At 39.3% G+C, this 23879-nt stretch overlaps 1 protein-coding gene and 1 long non-coding RNA gene across 3 annotated transcripts in view; both read left to right on the forward strand.

The window, feature by feature from the left end:
• LOC116062114 (metabotropic glutamate receptor 4-like) overlaps nucleotides 1-23879 on the forward strand; it is a 219031-nt gene that overhangs the window by 78308 nt on the left and 116844 nt on the right. The gene's annotated exons all lie outside the window — the stretch shown is intronic.
• LOC118496396 lies at nucleotides 876-22573 on the forward strand. Its single transcript, XR_004898969.1, has 3 exons — nucleotides 876-886; nucleotides 9138-9146; nucleotides 22417-22573. It is a non-coding gene; the product is annotated as an uncharacterized LOC118496396 (long non-coding RNA).

Below are 23879 nucleotides of genomic sequence, written 5' to 3' on the forward strand. Positions count from 1 at the left end.
AAACAACAAGATGTGGCAATTGTTTTGGTGGATGCTTGCACATAAATCACATGTGCTTCATGCATGAATACATTTCCCAGCAATTTAATGTTGCATAGTTAACAATATGGATTGCATGTGACATGGATGCATTATAAATTCCCTTTTGTTGTCCACACATAACAGCAACAATAGGAGTAAGAATGTCTTTTGTTGTGCTTACAGCATTGAAAAACCATATCTTTCCAGAGACAAAATCCTCGTTACCCAGGGGGATCTACAAACCTCATTGATTGGAAATTATTTAAGAAAGAAAATGCTAAAAAGTGTCCACAGGGAGCTCTGTGGGTTATCCTGAATAACCTGGTCAGAAAGACATGCTGCTCTTGTGTTTCTCAAAGGAGAGTTTCTAGTCTGTTGAGCATCACAAACAACTTCCAGTTTTGATTTCTAATATTGTTATTATATGGCATACTGTGTGTCACTGTTGCTAAAAGGAATGTGTTGTATATGGCTTAATATAGGCCTACTGTGGACAAATTATACACAGCTTTGTGTTCTAAAGGGAGAATCGGTATCGAGTAGCATGAAGCCTTCAACGGTTATACATTTTTAAATGCTGTGTCATGTCATCAAAAACAATTGTCAGATTTCAGAAGCCAGCTAAAAGCTTCACTACCAGGGGTAAACCATGAACTGTGACAGGTTTGTTAAAATAATTAATCAGTTGTAACTTTGAAGCAGTGCAACAAGAGTCTGTAGAGTTTTATGATTTTCAGCAAATTTACTTATTGTTCTAAATATTGTATGCTGCCGTCAGTCTTTGTAAAAGCCACATCGAGAGAATTACACCTATGTTTCTTCTCATTTCCATTTACAGGTCCTAAACATCAAAGATCTGCCTCAGGTGAAAAGCCTGGTTTGCTTACACATGGAGAAGTCGGCTGTCTGTTGACATCATTGTCAAAGCACACACACAGGAATGACTAGATTGAAACACTTAGGCAATCAGCCTGCACTGCTTACAGACTTTAGCTAGGCACGGCTGGATTCTGAGCAGGAGAGACTGCAGGCACACTCACTCAACCCACTCTGTTGTCTCATAACTGCTGCACACTGCATGTGCTATCAATGCTTTAGACTGCAAGTTAAGCTAAAAAAAGTAGTAATGAAATATTTAAAATCCAAGTATTGGGGATTGCAGAGCGGTGCCTTTCTTTCTCTCCGAGTCCCAGAGACATTGCACACTTGATGTAATTCAATTTGATGAAACACTAAAGGTGGAGTTAAGATTGAGATGGTGTCTATTGGTTCAGGTAATATGAATGGACTGTCTCCCACTTGTTTACATCAATGTTTCAACTGTTGTGACTTCGCTGAAAAAAGGTTCCATTGAATTGGTCTCGGTGGTATCTTAATTTGATTCAACAATCTATGCAAATGAAATGTAATTTGCATTCCCTTATATACAGTTCAGCACAGTTAGTTGTATGCAATTAAAATTATTTTGAACAGGGGAGATAAGGCCACCCTAGACATACGACATTCATAATACTGTGACAACCCTAAAAGCATTTTAACAAGGATTTAAACATTTAGTGAGCTTATCTTTGGTGGTAAGTTGATGGTGAGAGTATTCTGTTGTATATAAACTATGTCCGATGTTCTTCTAAAATGTCCTTAAATCGACGAATAAGAATCCTTTGCTTTAATGTAACAGTTCTTTTTTATGGTTGGTCATAGAAAAGAAGGAAATAACCCTATTACATCTTTTTTATTTAGGAATGGGGTCTTAATAGCTTTATAATAGATAATTAAGTGCTACTAATCAGTTGCCTTCAAGTACTTAAGGGATATTCAGAGGGGAGTCAAATCCCATAATATTAAAAGGACATAAAACTTACCCTAGATTCATTTTAGAGTTACAGAATGACAACACATGATCTACATAAGTTTGAGTTGAGAAACTTGCCATTGGGACAAAGGCCTTTAATAAAATTGCAATGTTTTTCTCCTCTATCAGTTTAATCTTAAATATTTTTTATTTTTCAACTATCTTGTTCATTTGATTTTGGTCATCCGATACACATCCGATGGGGTACAGCCAAAGCATACAGATCAATAGTGCAGTCAGAGGCTTCAAAAGCTGGCAGGATGAATGGATGGCAGAGCGCTTTGAATTATTCAATGGCGCTGTGGATTTGTCAGTCTCTTTTGCGCTGACTGGACTGTTTACGCAGCTACATTCAAAAGAGCTGCGACTAAGATGTTAAATATCAAAACAGACATCATTCACTCATAACCTTTCTGTCTGAGGTCAACACCCGAAAGACAAACAAACCACTTATGTTTAAGATATATATATATATATATATATATATATATTAGGGCTGTCAATCGATTAAAAAAATTAATCTAATTAATTACAGACTCTGTGATTAATTAATCGAAATTAATCGCATACCTAATTGACGGTGCCTGAACCAATACTTTTTAAGAAAGTAAAAAAAGAAAAGAAAACAAAGGGTACTAAACAACAGTTGGTGACATTAAAGAACTGCTTGTTTATTGCTAAGACCAAATGGTCAAAATTAAATGATTTAATAATAATGTATAACAATAACTTATTTCACTAGTAAATTGCTGTTGAACGACAAAAACAACCACCAAGGACATTTACAATAACTTCAAATGCACCACGAAGCTGTAGTTTACCAGTTTCATTGAACGCACCGTCTGTGCTGTCAGCTCGGCAGCTGCAGATTGTTACATCCCGCTGTTGTTGAGTCACAGTCCTCTACAGTAAAACACAGTCAAACTTTACACCGTTCAGCGTTAGCTGTCAGCATTGTAACCGTGTTTAATCCAGCTACTAGCTAGCGGTAGGCTAACGTTAGCTGCTGTCGAGTATAGTGTTAACTAGCTAGCGGTAGGCTAACGTTAGCTGCTGTCGAGTATAGTGTTAACTAGCGTCACATGCAGCGGTGTTTGTGTTGCCTGTATCGTCTTCAGAGCACCAGAGAGAAGTGCAGGCATATCAGTGGCACCAGATTTCGGTAGCCAGGGTTGGCAGGAAGAAGATTTTTACAAGTAAATGTTCCAGTTAATGATCCAGGCAGCGCTTTCTCGTCTCCCTCCTTCATTTTACAGTCCAATGGTGGCTAGAACGGCTCCAGGTAAAGGCCGTTTCACATTGTACGCGCAAACGGCAGCGCTGCGCTATGAAACCCATTATTGTCAATGGCTTGCGCGCGCAATAATTGGTCTGCCGCAAGCGGCATTTTGCGGCTGGCCGCTCTTGCGCGTGCCGCGGTCAAAGTTCAACATGGTTCAACTTTGACCGCGGCACGCGCAAGAGCGGCCGCGGTGCGCTGTGATGTGTCTGAATAAAAAGAAAAAAAGTAAACACCGAACACACGTGGATCCACAAACGGAACAAGGCTTTCCTATGTTTCAAAGACAGAAACATCATCTCCACCAAATCACTACTGTGTATCCTACACAATGTTGCATGTAGCCTACTGCACGTCTGATGTAAACACTGGACAGCATTCAAATATTGGCGCATGTATGAAGTAAATTTGCGCTGAGCCTGGCGAAACAAATATAGTTGGGAATTGGAAATCACGTACAATGTGAAACGGCCTTCAAACGTCAATATGGAATGGATTAATGCGCTAATCTGCGTTATTTTTTTTAACGCGTTATTTTTTCTCAGATTAATTAATCGAAATTAACGCGTTATTTTGACAGCCCTAATATATATATATATATATATATATATATATATAAATACACAGGGACACATATGGCTGTTACTTTAAAGTGGACCTACTCAAGTGACTCAACTGTCGTAGAATAGATTTCTTACAGTGTAACATGTCCATCAGCCATTCATCACTAAATATGCTTTAACAACCATTCAATATCAAGCAATCATTGCTTAAGCAATGGCAAATTACAGTTTAAGGCACAAAATGCATTCTGGGAAATATATGTAATAATTAACTGAAGTAGAAGTAATCAGAAAGCTTCAGAAAAAATAAGTATAAAAAAAGAAAAGAAATGAGGTTATGAATGTTGTCATGACAGGACGGCATAAAGCGGGAATCCTTCTCGGCATGACAGATTTCTGAAAACAACAGGAGGAGCAAGCAAGAGCAGACTAATGGCGCTGAGGTGCTTTATGTTTATTTATTTATTTATTTTTTACAAATAAAGGCCTGACTTTCCACCAGGAGCACTGAGAGAATTACCTGTGGTCTGGCAGCTGATTAGCCCTGAGGGTCAAGTCATGGTTAAAAATGCTAAATTAAATGGGCAAATGAAAGCCGAAAAACAAGACGGGGTAGCTACAGAACTGTAGACCATCAGCCCCTCCACCCTACCTGTTTTTAACCTTGAATGATCTCTGCCTGTCATCACACTCAATTGTTGACAGTTAGTCAGAGCCAACAGAGCTTTATGATTGACAGAGCAGTCGGAGCTCTGAGGAAATGCCAGGTGCTCCAAAATTGCACAAAACCTATATGAATATTTATTCCTGTAGCAATAAAGGAAATGCAATTGACTAACTCTTGAAACCAAAGACACTTGGCTGCAGTTTTTATGTGTAGTAATATAACAAAAAGATAGGTTACAGGCATAAACAGTAAACAGAAAAAATATACCTGAATTATCTCAATCTGGCCCTGGCTGTTACAAACTGTCAATTCAGTTGCTTACTAGCTGCTAGCTGCTACTAGCTAGTGTAGGGTGAATATGTTAATATATTGTCTATGTCTTAATTGTAATCACACTTCAATTAAGATAGTGTATGCTTTACTTTTAAAGCAGGTTTCCTTCCTACGTTATTGTTCATTTCACCTTGTAATTAGAATTTTTTTTTTTTAAACAAATTGTAAACATTCACTAGCCACAAGACGACAAAGTCACAGAGGTCCTTTCATTTCCTATTGAGCTGAACAACTAGGGCAAAACTTGGAAACTCACTTAGCTCATGAGTGGAGAAAACTTCCAGCTGAAGATTTTGTACTTATTAACTGCAAACAGCCAATCACATTTCTGAGCCCATTTTGTTCCTATAGCCAATATAGTCAGTGTCATGGCCTCCATAAGTCATTTTCCCACTTCTAAGAAATGCCAGAAGGTAAAGTACGCTGCAGTTGAAGAGGGAAACAAATTTGGTTTTAGGCCAGACCCTCCTCCGCAGCGCTGTGGAGGAAGGTCTGGCAAAGTGAGACTACAGTAACTCTGACTTAAAGCAGCTGCTGTGCTACCGGATGCTCATAAGGCCAAACACTGAAGTTATACATGATTGAACAGTCACTAATCACCCTTTTCATATAAATCAATGAGGCGGTCTTTAAAATCGGACAGCATACAGTCTAACTCTGCTGATGCTTCACGCCACTCCTGCTGTTTCTGGTTTTGCTCCTACGTTGCTACATGCCACTTTAACTAATTAAGCTGCTGCCAGTGTCTGTCACGACACCCGCTAAGAAAGCGAAAGTCCAAACTCGGATTACTTTAAGCCAATGGTCTTTATTATATCAAGGCCCCACTCAGTCATGAAGTCCTGCTTCAGGTCTTGGAAACCGCTCATTATCCTGTTCCTTTTACCACCAGCCACACATGCACTGGGTCTAAAAACATTGAAGCTCACAGAAGAGAACATTTCCTTGAACTCATTAGACATCACAAGGTTTTAATCTGACTCACTCGCATATAACAATATTCTTTTTTTCATTTTTTTTCCTGTTCTCTCAAAAAGGAGAAAGACCAAATACATATACACACACACACAGCAGACTAACATTAACAATGCTTTTGCTAATATTAAAGGAATAGTTTGACATTTTGGGAAATGTGCTTTTTTGCCCAGAATTAGATGAGAAGATTGACACCTCTGTCATATCTGTCCATTAAATAGAAGACTACAGCCAGTGGCTCATTACCTTAGCTTAGCATAAAGACTGGAAACAGGAGGAAACAGCTAGCCTGGCTCTGTCAAATGATAACAGCATTATACTAAGCTAAGCTAAAGGCTGCTGGCTGTAGCATCACATTTAACACAGATATTAGAGTGGTATCGGTCTTTTCTTCTTACTCTCAGCGAGAAAATATTTCCCAAAATGTCTAACTATTTAATTTTGAAAAATGCTGTTTTGCTGTATTCTGTGACATAGATTACACATACCTAGACTATAACCCTGATAAAAAAGCTAAGCATTTGAGTTGCTTTTTTAATACCTAGGATTATAAATTGCATTGGTAGTGAAACAAACCTGACTCAAAACTTCTGATAATAATATGAGAGCAAGACTGCATTAAGACATCTTAATACAGCTGAGTCTTAGACCTACATTCAAGAGTGTTTGTCTAAGAGAAACACTGCTATTATGTTAGTTAACATTTGAATATGTTAAAAACTATGTCATTTCAGTAAAAGCTGAGTGTGAGTAAGACATCACTCTTGCACACAAAAGGACAGATTGGTCCCATGTCTGAAACCATTTGGCATTATATGCAACACCTCAGTTGCAAACTTGCAAGACTAAGATTAGATTACTGTGTCACTCATGGCTGAAACTATGTGTTCATGCTCTGCTGCAATATGTTAGAAATGTTTCTCATTAGAAAATAAATAGATCATCAGATCTATTAATTCATTAGAAAATAGTTGTCTCCTGTGAAGCCACTGCTAACCCCTTGCATCAATTTAAAAAAAAGAATCTTTTCTGCCAATGTGTGTAGTGTGTGAAAGTTGTGTTTTGTCCAGTTATGTATATTGGATGTCGTTGTGCATAGAGCAAAGAGGAAATAAAAATGTAGGTATTATATTTTAAAACAAAGCTGGAGAAGATTTTAGCACTGAGTGCAATAATTAATGTTGCGTGTATTAATCAAACAGAAAGGGTCCTGAGGTCCTGTTGCATCCATATAATTACTGTAACAATAAACTGAATATGCTTGATGAAAACCCTTTGACATATGATGGCATGAGATTGGGCAACACAACGATGCACTCAGCTCTACTCAAGTCAACACCTGTTCCCATTTATTCCAAAAGACTGACACACTGCGACTTGTCAGCCGGAGCTCGGGGAAACAAGATCTAATTAGCTTTCGCGCCTTTGCCGGGAACTCCAACCTCCTTCCCTCAACTCCAAAACACAACTATACTTTATTTCCTGACACTCCACAGCAGAACAGTTATTATCAACTTCCACTTTTATTAGCTATCTGTTATGGCTCTTGGCCAATTATAAAGTGGTCAGATAATTAGTTGCCTTGGAGAACGGGGAGACTCAATCGTTTGTCACTTGAGGCTGTCTTTTAGGAATTATTTGTCAGAAAAGAGACAAGTGAAATAAAACAGCACAAAAGAGGAGGAACTAAAGAAAGGAAAGGAAATGAAGCATCTCCAGTGGGGTGCAGAGGAGAAAGGGCGCCACACTCACTGGCGCCAAGTCCTACAACTTTCCTGAAGTGCTGTAGCAGCCCGTAAAATGGCTTCATGGGGTCATGTAACCCCAAATTGTTTCAGGAGTTTGCATATAATGGCATGTATTCTACCACCTCCTACTAAACCACTAAGCGATAATGGCAGGGAAAGCATACAGTAAATGTGGGCATAGTCGTCAGGATTTGTTTCTGTTTGTGTTTATCAGGCATCCACAGATCCCTTCCAGTGTAGGCGTCTAGGGTAATGGATTAGAGTGCTGGTGCCAGTGATATCATGGTTGAAAAAGAACTGCATATTTTAGAGTTTCTTTGTCTGCATGTGAGGCCTGTGTATTTCTGATGCGTTAGACTGTAACTGATATGCCCCCTGGCATGACGGTCCAGTGTGAGTATAATTTAGTGCAACAACACTGGCAAACCTGAGGGTGTGGAAGAATGGTGGAGTAACAGGCTGCCCAGGGAGGATTTAACATTAAACTTACTTTGTGACTGCAGCAATATGGATTTTTTTTTGCATATAAAATGCATCAAGGTGCCCCAGCATTTAATAAAAAATACTGTTGGCAGGTATTATATATACTACCTGCCAACATTTCAGTGATGACTTTAGTTAAAACTGTATGAAAAAATGAACACCAGATGTGGAGGAGGCAGAGTTTGAAGACTCAGGGAAAGACTTATCCATATCCATGGCAGAGGTCTCTGAGGTAGTCAAAAAGCACCTCTGCGGCAAGGCACGAGATGCTGAAGGCTCTGGATATTCTTGGGCTGTTTTGGCTGACATGCCTTTTTAGTGTTGCATTTGTTTAATTCATTCCAGGGGGCTGGAAAGGAGGCTCCGACCGATTGTCAAACCTCTGATCCAGGATGAGCAATGCGGATTCCGTCCGGTCTACATGTGTTTTGTTGACTTAAAGAAGGCTTACGACCGTGTCCCCCGGGTGTCTTGTTGGGGGTTCTATGGGATATGGGGTTCCGGGGTCGTTGCTACAAGCCATCTGGTCCTTGTAAGAGCTGTTACACACCAACCAGACGGCCAACCGTCAGCAGAAGAGGCAGTCGGACTGATCAGTCGGGTCCCCGAGGTCCAAAAAAATTCCTCAAAACACACTGAGGCGACGCCGACTTCAGCGTACGCTCTGCGCGTGCGCGAAACATAATACGTCTCCATAGCAGCAGGCGGCGCTTCTCTGTATTGTTTCCCACAAAATGAAAACCGGCAGCTGATAGGACGAACGCGTCACGTGGGTCTTTTTTCTCCGGAAATTCACAGCCAGACTGTCATGGCAGCTTGTTCAGAATACAATCTCATATTGTACTAAAATAGTTCACCGAAATGTGTTTCTGAAAACATTTTAAGCGAGAAATAGGCCATGCAGTTGCTGAATCTGTCTTCATTTCAGATCAACAAAGGTCAGTTTAAAAGATTTTTGTCAGATTTTGAGAGGCTCATCCGCTCGCCATTTCCGGGTGAGTCCCGACTGCCCTGTCTCCGACTGAGCATGTCGGGTCGGCCAAAGTAAAGGCCGACAGCTCCTCCGACGGACAACGGCACGGAACACACCAACAGACTCGAGTCACTGACCTCGCCAGACTGTCCGACGGCCGATAATCGGGTTGGTGTGTCAGGGCCTTAAAACCAGAGGGAGAGCTGTGTCTGTATAGATTCTGTTTGTGATTTTCATGGACAGGATCTCAAGGTGTAGCTGTGGGTAGGAGAGTGCCCAGTTTGGGGACCACAGAATTACAATTCTGCTCTTTGCAGTTGATGTGGTTCTGTTCACTTAATCAGACTGTGACCTCCAGAACGCACTGGGGCGGTTTGCAGCCGAGGGTGAAGCGGTCGGGATGAAAGTCAATACCTTTATTCCTTGGACATAGTTCTCTACCGTAAAATGGTGGATTTCTCTCTCCTGGTTGGGAGTGAGTTACTGCCCTAAGCGGAATGAGTTCAAGTATCTTGGGGTCTTGTTCACAAGTGAGAGTAAAATGGAGAATGAGATGGACAGGGGGTTTGGTGCGTTGTATCGGACCGTTGTGTTAAAGAGTCCGGAAGGCAAAGCTGTGGCAAATGGATGATTGGATGTTTTGGTGCTTGAAATAGTGTTTTTGTTTGCTGTGACACTTTGAAAGTGGCATTCACAAGAACAACACCTCAACTGAGTCATTTCCTTACCATACTTGCACACATTTCTCAGCTGTTTACAGACAGATCCTAGATCATATTTCAAATGTAACACATCATTTTCAGAAACATGTCAGTGGAAGTTTTCAACAAAAATACAGAAATGTGTAAAATTTCCACTACAGTACAGAACATCCCCCTCAATTTCCACCACTTCCCTGAGTGCATGTTCTGTCACAAGCATTCATTGATAAATGACATCATCTGTCAGCCATCAATTTTAGAATGGGACCTTATGGAAGGAACAGATGTAAAGATGAAACAATAATGAGATGCTTACTGACATCTTATTCTTATTGATGCTTCCTAAAATCCTGAGATGCATAAATTGTTCCTGTGTCTCCAGTGGAAAGTTGCACAGCTTCATATAATATGTGATGTTGTCAGCTTGCATTCTGCGGCTTTGTTGAAGAAATTCTCACATCTCATCAATATCTCCATGTCAGTATTACTTGAATTTTAGGCTCAGAGCCTATTGCCTGCATTAGTCATTACTGAAACCTTACATCTGTGCACACTACAGTGCCAAGAAAAAGACAGTGAACCCTTTGGAATTACCTACATTTATGCGCAATGTAGCCATAAAATGTGATCTGATCTTCATCAAAGTCACTATAATGACAACTACACTATATGTAAACTAATAACACTCAAATTGTTTTCCAAATTGGCATATTCATTAGATAATCTCAATATTAAAAGCATGTGAACCCCTCACAAATGACCTCTATAACTGCTACTACAAGTCAGATTTTCTAATCAATTAATTGAAATCATAGTTGGTACCTTGTCCTGTATAAAACACATGGAAAATATTGATTACTGACACTCATCTCTTCACAAGCTGATGTGAACCATCTCCAGCTAAAGCAAGATGGCAAAAAGTAAAAAAAAAAAAAAAGAACCCTTGGGAAACAGTAAGGACCTTTCTAAATACCTCAGTCACTAAGGTCACAATTGATGTCTCAGCAATAAGAAAAATATAGGGTGACAATAGTGCTCATGGAAGGGCACAATGGAGGAAAGCATGGCTTTCCCTTAAAATAAATTGATGACATTGTACATCTCAAATGGGCAACCTGAATATTCTATTATGTTACTGGGACAATGTTCTTTGAAAACATAATACAATAGACTATATTTTGTTGGAGAAACACTTTACACTTTGTTTAAGGTAATTAAAGGAACACGCCGACTTATTGGGACTTTAGCTTATTCACCGTAACCCCCAGAGTTAGATAAGTCGATACATACCCTTCTCATCTCCGTGCGTGGTGTAACGCTGTCTGACAGCTCCACCGGTAGCTTAGCCTAGCACAGATCATGCAGGTGAATGGTTCCAGTAACCCTAATGCTCCGAATTGTGACAAAAGTGACAAAATAACGCCACCATGTTCCTATTTACATGTTGTGATTTGTAGAGTCACAGCGTGTACAAAAAACAACGTAACATGAGACATAGCCATCTTCTAACCGTAAACAAACCGGGAACTATATTCTCAGACAGGCTTGCTGCAAAGCAAATCATTCCGCCCAAGTACTATATTCTTCCGCCTGAGAATATAGTACCTGGTTTTTTTACGGTTAGAAGATGGCTGTGTCTCATGTTACGTTGTTTTTTGTACACGCTGTGACTATACAAATCACAACATGTAAATAGGAACATGTTGCCGTTATTTTGTCACTTATTCGGAGCAGTAGGATTACTGGAACCATTCACCTGCATGTTATGTGCTGGCCTGATGCCGCTGGAACCGTCAGACAGCCTTACAACACACACGGAGATGAGAAGGGTATGTATCGACTTGTCTAACTCTGGGGGTTATGGTGAATACGCTAAATTCCCAATAAGTCGGCGTGTTCCTTTAAGTAAAACAAACTAAAAGCCTTAAAACAACATTGCGCAACATTGCGATTTGGCGCACCTACATTTTCCAAACGGAATTAACTTATAACCCATTGTGATAAGTGGACACAAAAAGGAGCTCATGTTGAGCTTGTGGATTCACATGCCTCCTGTGTGTTGGCAGTATTAGTGACCCACATACACTTGGAGCTAATAGACACCTTTCTGTGAGCCCAATTTGGGAGACTTCAATGGAAGCCAAATGCCAGTCCATCACAAATCTATGTGAAGCCTACAAGGCTGTTCAATAAGAGAGGCAGTTAGTCTTCAAAGCTTCGTGTGTTCATGTGATCATTGTTATAATCAGTACAGATCTTGCATTTATGTCTCCCGAGTCTGTCAGGCAGGAAAGCAACAGGTCTCCTCTCTTCATATTTTGCTGCATTTTATTTTATTGTTTTGTGACATGCGTGTGCATATTGGCTGGGGTAGAAGTAATGAATTACATTTACTCTCATTCCTGTATCATGAGTCGTTTTATTGTGAACTTGTACGTTGAGTATTTTTTAAAAATCTGTAATTTTACTTTTACTTAAGCACTTTTTTATCATAAGTATCCTACTTTGCTGCATGAGAATGGAGCAGAAGAAAGGAGATAAATCAGCAGCTGCAGCAGAGAAGATGCTGCAGGTGTGTCTGCGGCAGCAGGAGGGCATAGCTCGATATACACTGTAGGTGACACTGCACTCAGCTGACACATTTTCAGAAGAGATAGGCTACATGTTAGACTTTACACTTTATTGTCCCAGAGGGGAAATTCTTTGTCACAAACATCGTATGTTATGGACATAGCACGCTTACATACAAACAAAAGTACAAGCATAACAGAATGACATACAGGGAATAACACAGAGAGATAACACAGACAAAGTGGCAGTGGTGTGTTTTATCTGGATGTGTAAATGATTTCATTGACTGTCTTAGGGTCACCTGTCCCGTACGTTTACTCAGAGTATATTTTAACTGACCTACTTTTTACTTTCTATTTCAGTAAATTTGTACACATACTTTCACTTAAGTAAAGTTTCTTTAACGTTACAGTGCTTCTACTTGAGTACAATTTTCTAGTACTCTTTCCACCTTTGCATATTGTTTAATGATCCACAATTCTTAAACCTAATTAACAGATTTTTTTGGCCCCTTGAGGGCAGTGAAACAAGCTGTAAATACAACAATAGCACATTATAACCTTATAAAGCTGAGATGGCGAACTTAGTTGCTTTTTTACGAATCCAGCAGACACAGAGCAACATTAGCATCTATTTGATAAAGGAAACTGAAGAGCTGGGTAACAATTTAAAAATATTGATTATAGCAGCTTTAAATTGGTTATAACAGTGTTTACATACAGCTTTAGTCAGACTAAAGTATCAAGCTTTGCTTTGTCTTTTAAATTGTGAATCAGCGCCAGAACTTGGATTCAAAGTGGGTAAGTGCTGCTCAAATCTAAAGCAGTGCGTAACCATCCTGGATGTGTGTTCTCGCTTCTCTGGTAATTTGACCACTGTGCACATTTTATTGACAAAGGAAGATTGTCTCCACTCGTGAGTTAAAAGAAAAGACAAAACAACATGCGTAGGCTTAATACAATTTTGTTTGAAAAATATTGATTTCATGGTATACTGAAAAATATAACTATACCTTTAATAATATATAACTGAATTTTGTTTCCTGTTCCCATTAAAAATACACCCTGTACACACACCTGCCTGTTGTGTCTCTACCACATGAAGAGAGAAAAGCAGACCATCAATATGTTGGTGCTTAGAGGCAGACTTGTACAGATGGATGTTCATATGTTTAATATGACAGTCCGCAGTGGGCGAAGGGAATCAGACCTTGAAATGATAAATAAACTAGAGGCTTTGCTAAGCCTAACAGAATAAAACATGCAGCCACCCTTAGACCCCCTACACCATGCACATGAGCTTGAGTTAAGCGAATGGAAAGCTACCATTAATGCTGAACTAATTAATACGGCACGACAGCAGCTCACTGCTCGGTAGCTGACTGGGATCTTTATTAAATGAAGTGAGGTAGGAAATCACTACTGGCATTAACTCTGACTTAAAGCAGCTGCTGTGCTACCGGATGCTCAAAAGGCTGAACACTGAAGTTATACATGATTGAACAGTCACTAATCACCCTTTTCATATAAATCAATGAGGTGGTCTTTAAAATCGGACAGGATACAGTCTAACTCTGCTGATGCTTCACGCCACTCCTACTGTTTCTGGTTTTGCTCCTACGTTGCTACATGCCACTTTAACTAATTAAGCTGCTGCCAGTGTCTGTCACGACACCCGCTAAGAAACCGAAAGTCCAAACTCGGATTACTTTAAGCCAATGGTCTTTATTATATCAAGGCCCCACTCAGTCATGAAGTCCTGCTTCAGGTCTTGGAAACCGCTCATTATCCTGTTCCTTTTACCACCAGCCACACATGCACTGGGTCTAAAAACATTGAAGCTCACAGAAGAGAACTTTTTCTTGAACTCATTAGACACCAGGGCCTTCACTTACAAAGAAATTCTGGACACGAAAATGACTCTTTACCAGAAAAGACTGCTGGGACATGCAGTCCTGGTACCCTCATTTAAACTACGCCAGCTACATCACAAGGTTTTAATCTGATTTACTCACATCTAACAACAATCTTCAGACAAAGATTAAGAATGTATTTGCTAATATTAAAGAAACAGTTTGACATTTTGAGAAATATGCTTATTCACTTTCATGCCGAGAGTTAGATAAGAAGATTGACACCACTGTCATATCTGTCCAGTAAATATAAGACTACAGCCAGCAGCTCATAAGATAAGCTAAAGGCTGCTGGGTAATAGACTGGATAGGGTAACTGCTGTTGCACTGTATTCTGTGGCACATATTACATTTTATATTTTAGCTCAGAAGTTGTCCAGACCTTTACCTTGTATAAAAATACTGTTGTAATCTTAATCATTTGAGGATATCCATTATGCTTGCCAAGCTCATACCTCAAGTGAAAAGATTTGTAAGCATCCACGAAGAATTACAACACTTGGTGCTTCCTCACATATTTGAGCTACTAGGATGAAGAGTGTGGTGTTGGCTTTATTATTTGAGGCTGTTTCCCACTCCTTGCAAAATTAGGAGACACAAATCTTTGTTTTGTTTTGGGATTTTGATTATTGTGCTAACCACAGAATCCAGAATTGCACACAACTGCTTGGATTCATTGGGGAAGTATCTTAGAGGGCAGAGCCCTTTTTCTCAAATTCTACCGTTTCTGAGTGAAATGGAGCATTGCATTTATTCAGGCAGAACACTGCAATCATGCACTCCATCAGGATTAGCTTGTACAGTTACCAATCACATTCACAAAAGTCAATGAGGTGGTCTTCACAATCTGACAGCACAGACTCTCCCTTTGCTGATCATTTAAGGCAATACAACACCACCATTAACTACGATTTTAAACAGGGGTGTGATCCGATATCCTCATCAACTGGCAGGTGTCTTTGATCTATAACTATTTGCACAGCTATTTTGTTACTGAAAACACTCTTACCCTAACATCTGTACTACTCATTATGAACACATTAAGTGGGTACTTCTCATTCATTCTTTGTGTAAAGCATTTACATAATCCAATCATCTTTAATCTGTCAATCATTGCCACTTCACAGCTGGAGAAATGTAGGTACTTGACTCTGTTGTGAATTGGTTTGCTTTGGACACTGAAAAAATGAAATACCCTGATTACACAAAGGTAAGCATCGGGGCGTAATTAGCCACTTGCTCCTAATTAGCATTGACATCCTTGTCTCCAACAATACACCATCTAGTATTCCAACAGCAGACCGACTGTGTGTCATTGTTAATGGAAGGCATAGTTTTACACTCATACAAGACAACATCATCATTCAGGCACTGTATTTGATTATTAATAGGATTTAATGTCTTGGCATGATCTTTAGCCTTGTTGTAATTATGGATTTAATAAACTTGCAGTCTGTTTTGGAGCAGAAACTTAAATTACTGTTGTCTCATGAATAATATATTGTGTTTTAACCGTATGCTTCTCAATTTATCAGCAGGCATACTGTACACTTAAGGACATTCTGCTTCCGCTAATGTGTTTTCTGGATATAAGGACAAAGTGTGAATTATATTCTGGGAGAGATTTTTTGTTTCATTTGTAAACTCCAGTAAAAAATGCACAGAGATTCAGTGGAATGACTACTTGAGGTGAATGGGGATTATACGACTGAGGCTGAGTGTGGATTGCTCACTGCTGATAGAGTTTATACAATCAAAAAGAAGGGATACCCTTTAGATGAATCAGATGGGCTTATCCACAGACAACGTATAATACATTCAAATCGCTCTCCTGCTTACCAAACAGAATATATGTTTTTAAATCCAGGAAGGAGACATTTTGTTTTCTATTCAAATGCTAATCTTGATTCAAAGTTCTTAGGTAGATAGATGGAGTCCCAGAATGCATGACAGTAAGTGGTATAGTGGAAAATCTACACAAGATGGAAAACTTCTACAATGCACACATGCCATGATAGGGTCAAAGGCAAACGACTACCCAACCTGTCACGTGAAGCTGGCAAGTTAACATTTCACTGTTGCTCATAAGCGAGATGTTGCTTAGGCACACTGATGCATGGTGTCATGCTCACAATGCCAATATGCTAATGTTTAGCACATACTGTTTACCATGTTCACCATCTTAGTTTAGTGTGTCAGCATGCTGCAAGTGGCAATCACCGGTGTTGAAAAATGAAGCCAATGCGGAAGTGCCAACAACTGCAGTTCCTTGAATGGCCACTTGGAGCTGGCTCCAAAAAGGAGTCAATTCCTAAAGAACCCATAGTTTAACAGGTATAAACAAAGTATTGGATACATCAACATTTTTACTTGATGATGGCGCTAGATGAAAACTTAAGGAATCACCAAATTTATAACAATTCATCCTGATGGGAAACATGTATGTGTGTACTAAATTTCATGTCAATCCACCCAGAAGTAGTAGTAAAAAAAACAAACAAAATGCTATCCACATGGTGTTTTGAAGGATAACTCAGGGGGTCACTAAAGGCAGTTCACCCTCTGAGAACTATGAATGTCTGTAAAAAAACAGATATTTCAGTCTGGACTGTAAAGTGGTGGACTGCCGAACAACAGACCGACGCAGCTTAGTTTGGCTAAAAACGAATGGTCAAAATTGACTGATGCAGCAGAGGTATCCAGAATTTTAGTCAAGCTCCAAAAACACAGGATCCTACAATTTCCCTAGCTCAACTAATAGCAACTTTTGCTAAACACTCACTGCCTGATGAACACCTGCACCATTATTTATTGCACCTGTGCTTCTCCTACTGTGAAATGTCAAAATGTCAATAAATAATGAGAATCTGCAGTACAGGAATACTTCTCCTCATAATGAGTATTAAAGCAGCCATATTATGCTCATTTTCAGGTTCATAATTGTATTTTAAGGTTGTACCAGAATAGGTTTACATGGTTTAATTTTCAAAAAACACCATATTTTTGTTGTACTGCACCGCTCTCTCTCACTGCTTCAGATCCTCTTTTCAGCTGGTCTCTGTTTTAGCTACAGAGTGAGACCTCTTTTCTTCTTCTGTACTATCTTTGATTGCACTGCACATGCCCAGTAGCTCAGATGTAGATCATGTCAGCTAGCTAGCTCCATAGACAGTAAAAGAAAGGCTGTTTCTACAACTTAGGTCAGTTACAAGGCAGGATTAGCTGGGAGACTTCTAAATGAGGGCGCACATGGAAGTAGTTCTTTTGTAGATTATGGTGAACTTGTGTGTGTTGTAGCAGTGCTTTGCTATTGAGAACGAGGTAGCATGCTAGCGTTAGCATGCTAGCATTAGCATGCTAACGCTACGAGCTAATGGTTGCGGTTAGCCTGCTCGTTTCGGCTTGTGACGTCACAAGCCGTGCCAATTTTGAACAGCTCACCCAGAGACTGAAGGCAGGACACATTCAGAAACCGTATCTCACTCTAAACAGCATGGATGGATTTTTTTCAAAGTTTGTATGTGTGTGGAAGCACCAGAGACACAACATAACACCCCAAATCCCAGAAAAAGTGATTTTTTTTCATAATATGGGCACTTTAAGTAATGAGTGTAAGACTTGATATTGTATGTACTATGTCTATACTAATATTCAAACATGTATGAGTTTATATTACGTAATCCATAATTTCATTGTAGTCATTGTATTCATCATTCAAGTATTACGTTATATTCATCACATAACATATTTCATACATTGTTTTCTTAAAATGACAAATAAAATTGTAGATGGTGACATCTGTATGACAGGAGGACATGTTCAGATACTGGGATGGCTATGTAGGGATCGCTTGAGGGAGATGGTCGACAAAACAACACACTTCTGCTTCAAATGCCATGCAACAGTTGTTTCAAAGTTAGGAATGCACAATTAGTTTCATAGCTGTCTCTTTTGTCAATCCAACAGTTCATTTGATTACCTTCAAGCTTGGTGTGAGCAGTGTGTAAATGATAGGACCAAAAGGTACACAGTAACAGCTGTGCACTGACGCTGGAGCTGTTCATCCAGCTTGAGAAATTAAATGATAATCCATTTTAGAATAGAAATTGATATGGTGTAATTTATCATGTTTTGATGTCTGCTCGTGATCCACCTCATCTTTATTACCATCACTCTAAAATGTACCTGCCCTCGGCTCTGGGCATCTGCTGGCATGGCAGCACACACACACACACACACACACACACCATCTCTGTTGCATTGGCACGGACAGCGGAGTTAATGTTTTCCTCACTAGGATTCATTTAGCTGAGATGCAGAGTGAATATTGTTAGCAGCGAACACCAGCAGCCGTTGATTCTTTGATGAAAAAAGTTGTCCGAAATACCTTCATTACTCTTTCTTTTTTGTTTGTCTTTGCTAGTTGGGTAGCTTTACATTATTTGTTTGTTTTAGTTCTCCTTCTCTTGTGCAGTAAAATTAGCTTATAGAGTCAAGGGGCTGTATCATGCTAACAGTCAAGTGGAATAGCACAGTAAAACTAAATTCTGTGATTGTGTGTACACTGAATAAGTGGGTAACACAATGTAATGATTTTTGGGGACTAAAACCAATTACTATTTGTGTTAATCTTGTAACTAAAAGGCACATTAACCAATGACACATTTATCATGTTGTTGTTTTAATGAAGCTTCAGCCTACCTATACTACAGCATTTATAGTCAACGACAAGGCCAAGGGTCAACATTCATGCTAGCAGCTCTGTGATGAAGGCTTTGAGGTAAACGTTAACAGCATGGTAACACACTCAAAATGACAACATGCTGATGGCTGGCATGTATAATATTTAACCTGGTCACCATCTTAGTTTAGCGTGTTATCTTGCTAAAATTAGCACATGAGCACTAAACACAAAGTACAGCTGATGCTGATGGGAATGTGATTGCAGGCATTCTGTCATAAATTTAAGTATTGGACAAATTATAATTTGAACCTGATAATGACGCTAGTGAAAAAGTCAGGGGTCACTGAAATTATTACTTCAAATAGTCCTATTTTATTGGGGACAGTAGAAAACAACCGATCTGAGTGCATCTGCTGAAAAATATCCTGTGAGTTCATGGTTCAGAATCTGTTACATAAAAAGGGAAGTTATGAATGTACAGTTTTGATCTTTCAATGGTATGTCCTTTTACATTTAAAACAGAGGTGTGACTTTTCTTCAGCATAAAAAACATAAAACATGATTTTGTTGCAGCAGTTATGACATCAAATTCTCACATTTTTTCCAAAGCTGTTTTGTGATTTGGGAGCCACTTTTTGAGCCAGAAAAAAAACTTCTCCAATACTTCCTTTTGTTGTGTCCCATTATTCAAACAGCAGTAAACAAGTTTGTCACAGCGTGCAGTACTGAGTGTTCACCAATAAACTGCTATGCAAAAACATTTTTTGTTACTCATTAATCTCTGCAGGTGTGGGATGTTGACTCATCAGTGTAACTGCTGTAACTTTTCTGGAAATTGGTCCAAAGCAAAAGAGAAATCATGAAATGGTCTCTTATGAGATCATGTTTTTACGCAAAAATGTGTGTATACAGTCTTCCACGGACTACTCAGCTAAAGTTTCATACGTTTGTATATCATAAAAATAAATGCTTGAAACAGGCTCTCAAGATGGCGGTCTTTGTATTTCAGAGATTGTAATGCTGCAGGGCACAGTATAAAACTTATTTCACCAAATTAGAGACAATTTCATCACTGTTTACACACCTGGGGAAAAGACGAGCTTTAAAATTCTAAATGAGAAGTCAAAAGACAAACAGTAACTAGTAGGCTAAAGAAAAAATGCTGAATGGTAGAGGTAAAAAGCTTTGTCAGAAAAGAAATGTCTAAGTCCCGATATTATTCTTCATTACAAATATGGATTGGCAGATTTCTTCTGTCAGAATTTTACTTGTTTTGTACAAGAGCACACATTTTGGAATTTCAAGATTTTATATTGTCCCCACTTTTCATCTGTACTGATTTCAAAAGGAGACAGAAGTTACATGATTTCTCATTTGTTTTGGACGAATGCCCAGAAAAACAATGACACTGATGAGTAGACATCCCACACCCCCGTCAATCGTCAGTAGATAAACGAGAAACATCTATCTGCAGAGTTTTAAGAAGGTTCAGTTATCAAAACACAATAATGACTTGTTCCTACACAGATAATTAGCTTATTTCCATAAATTAATGTTTTCCTTAGCAGTATTGATGAGTGTATAGCATGGTTCAACAAATGTAAGCCTAAGTGTTGAGTTATGATTTGGAATAAATGCGCAGTCGTGCATTCCAAGGAAGGGATTTATATTCTCTACCCTTCAGCAGAAATATCAGCAGAGCTATCATTTGTTTTTCTCCCCTCCCCAGTACACTATTTAAAAGCTGAGAGGAAGTAAATATCTTCATCTGAATCAATTAATCAAACAACAAACAAAATTTACTGAAGAAAGACGAAGCCTGCATAATCATATGAGTGTACTCAAACATGAATGCAATGGAAAAACAAATCAGCTCAGGTTAAATATTGTAACCTTAAACATAACAGAATAATTAAAATGTAATTCCTATGCTTTGTGTATTTATTAATCATATATATCTTTGCAAATTAACTGTACAGTCACACACACCATTAGGATAAATATTGTTCATCATTCATACGCCAGCAAAAACAGCTGCAAAACAAACAATGGCAGAGTGTTTGTACACTGTAGCACCACGTCATCAGCATTTGGGCAAACAGTGTACATTTTAAACCTGCCAGCTCCATGTAGTTGCAATTAATACATTTGTTGGCAAAACACAGAGACATTGTTTTGATCAAAATATCCAGACAGCCGAGAGAGAAACACAATGACAATATTAATCTCTGGAGGAATCACAGCATACTTGGTACTGTTTTTTTAACGGGGATCTTGGTCAGTGCTGACTCCAGCAGATTCCTCAGCAGAAAACTCACACACATCGTAAAAGTGCTGAACTCTGGGACTGCTCAAGCCATGTTCATAGATCTACAGTAGCTTGAGATGATACGGTTTTTAGACCCACTTGAATACCACAGACAGTATGTCTAAAGTTTGATTCCAGCAGAAAATACATATTTATGGAGCACAAAATGCTTCTTATAATGACAAACATTGTGGTCTCCTGAGGGTTTTTGGGGGTGGCTGAGTCAGCGACGATGATAGGCAGGAGCTCCTGCTAGCCTCGCGGCATCCATGCTACTCATCTCCCTGAAGAGTAATGTAACATGTTGAGCACAAAATAGAAGGGCAATTTTGATTTACTGGATAAGCTGTACAACAGACTGAGTGATGGTTAATGTTACTGCTCTGTACTTCCTAAGCTAGTTACCACTAACTTGTGAGCTTACACCAAAAATATCCATTCCGGTTTCACATCATTATCTCAAAATAATTAAATTCTCATTTTTTTCATTCTCAGTTAGCACACCTTACACCTGTGTCTGACTTTTGCTCTTACAACAAGAGGAGGGCTGCGTTAAAACTGACACGGGACCTTATTCTGCTGGAGGTATCCCTTTTAAAAGCTTAGACTGTGGCCATGAAGAGATAGACCAATGTTTCAGCAGCAACAATATGGAAAAGTGGCTGATGGTATGCCACTCTGGCTTAGGGGCATATGTTGATTGGCTTGTCAGTTTTTGGTATGCCTCTGGTGTTCTACTGGCTTATGGCCCATAATAAACTGTATGTCACTGTATGTTCCACTGTCATATACCACTTCCCACAACAAATCACTGTTCTTACTGACATATGCTGATTATAATATGCAGCTGCTGTGTATGACCTGTTTTACTGGAAGATATCACTGTCCCTGTCCACTGCTGTCCGCCATGGTGCGCCACTGTCATTTGTCGCTTCTTAGTTGTATTCCACTTTAACTAGTGGCTTTAAATAGTGGCTTGCTGTTGCTCAACATGTCACTGGTGTTCCATTGCCATCACTATGCTATCACTGTCCACCAGCATATGCAGCTGCTTTGGCAAGAGTATACCAAATGCACTGCATATTACTGCCGTTCCACTGACATATACAACTTCTTACTATATAGATAAAAGTGACATTTTGACATCATTCCTGTTGACACACAGGTAATGGTATTGGTCAAACTTTGTCTAAAAGTAGCTATGGCTCCACTAGCAGTGACAGCTGTTTTCGTCTAGTATAATAGCATTAGCTACTAGTTTCATACCAGTCTCTGCTGGTGAAAAGTAAAGGTAAATGTACTTTATTGTCACATACACATACATTCATTCTCTGCGTTTAACCAAGCCTCCAGGAACAGTGCCATGTCTTAAAGCAACCATGGGCTTAGTGGTTAAACGGTGGAACTGCACCCCTCTGGCCCAGAAAGACTTTTCCCATAGACTTTGCATGGCGAAAGAAACTTCTATATTTCAGTGGATCATTTTTTTTGGGGTACATCAACTTACCAGCCTGAACACTTAAAAGGTCCTTGTCTGAAACATCATGTTTTTAACATTTTCAACATTCTATATTATTGCTTTTCAATAAAACAAAAGTATTTCTTATCCAATTACTCAATAATTGATGGAATAATATGGTAGAATACTCGATTACTAAAATAATCGATAGCTGCAGCCCTACATGAGTTTGCCACGTATACCATGGATGTATTAAGCAGTCCCTTCAGGATTTCGCGATGTCGCGGTCGCGCGAATTCACGCAAATTAAACCAATCACCGTGACTTTGGTGCGACTCGCAATTTTGACCAATCGCCGCAACTTTTCCGCAAATTTGACCAATAACCAGAGTTTCCCACGACTTCAACCAATCCCAGCAGTCCCACGTGCCAGACTTTACGTCAGTATAATATGACTCTGTGGTCCACTGACCAAGCGGGAGTGAGAGAGAGCTTGTTTCCGATATGAAGACCAGACTCGAACATCTCACATTTACCAACAAACATTTCAGACCGTCCTGCCAACCTGTATACATTTTAACATCAATGTACGCTGTAACGTTTTTTCACTATAAAGTCGCTGAAGCGGCTGCTGTTTCAATCCTGTCGGCTGTCTGCAGCGGGCAAGGGCAGGGCTGCTGCTCATACAGGTCCCCCCGCTACTGACGCGCACACACACAAACACACATGGTGGATGCAGGAAAAACCGGAGATGATACGACACAATGACCTAAATTGAGGATAGCTACGCTCGTTATTGTAAGTGCAATGATAAGTTAAAGTCCAATAATAACGTTACTTTATCAAACTGTATGAATGTGTCCCAGGCCAGGTTAGGAAATTAACTAACAATGTAAAGATCAACAAACCACTGACACATATGTTCAAATTTGATTCATTCAATAAATTATTATTTTTTGTCTTAAATCCACCAGCCATTTTCATATTATACCAACATTTGCAGCATCCTGAGCCTTTTTGGTAAGGTTACTAGGAAATCTCAGCCCAGAGTAGTTTTATTCTCTAAAAAAGTTTCCTTTTTATTTTTAAAGAACTATACAAAAAAAAAAAATCACAACTTTTTTGCAACTTTCACTGTCTCCCGCAACTTCATTGCAACAATCATACAAAAGACATTGCAACTTTTATCGCAATTTTTTACAAAAAAAAGCCGCGAAATCCTGGAGGGACTGATTAAGAGACACAAGAGAGAAGCTCATGAACGAGCATGTTGCTACCGGTTGCTACGACAACACAAACAAATTGTTGCTAGTGCGCATGTCCATCGTGACGCCATGGGCCAGTCAACGC

This window comes from Sander lucioperca, chromosome 12, assembly GCF_008315115.2.
Source record: "Sander lucioperca isolate FBNREF2018 chromosome 12, SLUC_FBN_1.2, whole genome shotgun sequence".
NCBI classification, from domain to species: Eukaryota; Metazoa; Chordata; class Actinopteri; order Perciformes; family Percidae; genus Sander; species Sander lucioperca.